Here is a 1,433-nt window from a genome sequence, read left to right on the forward strand (position 1 = left end):
ATTAGTTTCCTCGTTATGATTTTACCTGTGTTTCAGCCTGTTGAGGACATCTCGAATCCTACCTGCGTCATCGATAAAGTAGCTGTTTCTCCACTGGTGTACTTGACCTATGAACTTGATAAGCATTTCTTTCTTGTGTTCAACTAAATCGGCAAAAAAATATTCACCCGGGCCACGTATAGAGCCCTGTGACAGAAGCCTTTTCCTGTAAGAATTCTCCTGAGTTTCCGAGTCAGGAATTTGCCTGACCCTCTTTCTAGAATATAAGCTTCGTGGGGACAGAAACTGTGGCCAATTCAATAAATACTAGTGAATAAATGCAAAGAAACAAACGGAGTTCTATTTATTCTCTTAGCAAGAAGAACAAACATATGTTAGTGTAAGTAAGACTTAGGCATGATTACAAGTATCCACATAAAAAAATCTTGTGTCTAGGACCCTGATAAAGTATGTAGCATAGAAAATGTAGCCCACATGCAGACACGGAAATATAATACCTTTCGCAGGGGACACGATGGACTATAATGGCTTCTTTGGTTCTAAGAAACGATTGGACATAAAAATAGAAGACTAATTAGCTTTAATTAACACGTTTGCTTATTATCCTTCCTCGCTGGTGACATTAGCGTATGCTCAGTCTTTGGTTGCAACACACACACCTTGTTTTTGGAGTTTAAAGTCAAGGTCCTGTCTACAGCCATGCCAACCTGAACAAGCCTGATCCCGTCTGATCTCGGAAGCTAAGCAGGATCAGGCCTGGTTAGTACTCGGATGGGAGACCACCTGAAGACCAGGTGCTGTAGGCATGTAAAAAATGAATAAATAAGGGATTGTAAGCTGACAAGTTCCTTGCAATCTGTGGGGTCAACCAAGGGTTGTCTTGCCTAAAAAAAATAAAATAAAATAAAATAAAATAAAAAGTCAAGGTCCCGAGAGTAGACATGGGAAAGACCCCAGCATCCGCTGATCCACTCGGGGTGCCTGGGAAGCCTCTGCTGGCCTTGTGGGTCCCCCTGCCCTCCAGTTGTGAAGAGCTCGGTGTCTGGCTGGCCTGAAGTCAGCCCAGCAGATGGGGAGAGGCTGGCAGCAAGGGCCCTCAGCAGCGGGGGGCTTCTCGTCCCTGGCCACTGAGACTTCAAGCCTACCGTTACTTGATTTCCAGGTATTGCTTCCTGTCTGGTCCTGTCGTTAAGTCATAGTTAATAGCACTCTACACACTGGGAGACTGACCACATTAATAAGAAGAAGAACAATTAATAACAGCTGCCATTTATTGGCTGGTTATAATGTACATATGCATTCTCTCTGTCGGTTCTCACAAGAACCTCCCATGGAGGTTGTACCATTAGCCCCTTCATGGATAAGCTGAAGCTTAGGATGTGGGGGTCACTTGCCCAAATCATAAAGCTGACAGGTGGCTGCCTGACTCCAGA

General features: G+C 44.4%; 1 pseudogene; it reads left to right on the top strand.

The window, feature by feature from the left end:
• The first annotated feature begins 689 nt into the window (after positions 1–689).
• Positions 690–806, top strand: LOC118610965 (annotated as a pseudogene).
• The last annotated feature ends 627 nt before the right edge of the window (positions 807–1,433 follow it).

The sequence above is a fragment of the Rousettus aegyptiacus genome, unplaced genomic scaffold, assembly GCF_014176215.1.
Source record: "Rousettus aegyptiacus isolate mRouAeg1 unplaced genomic scaffold, mRouAeg1.p scaffold_m13_p_13, whole genome shotgun sequence".
NCBI lineage: Eukaryota > Metazoa > Chordata > Mammalia > Chiroptera > Pteropodidae > Rousettus > Rousettus aegyptiacus.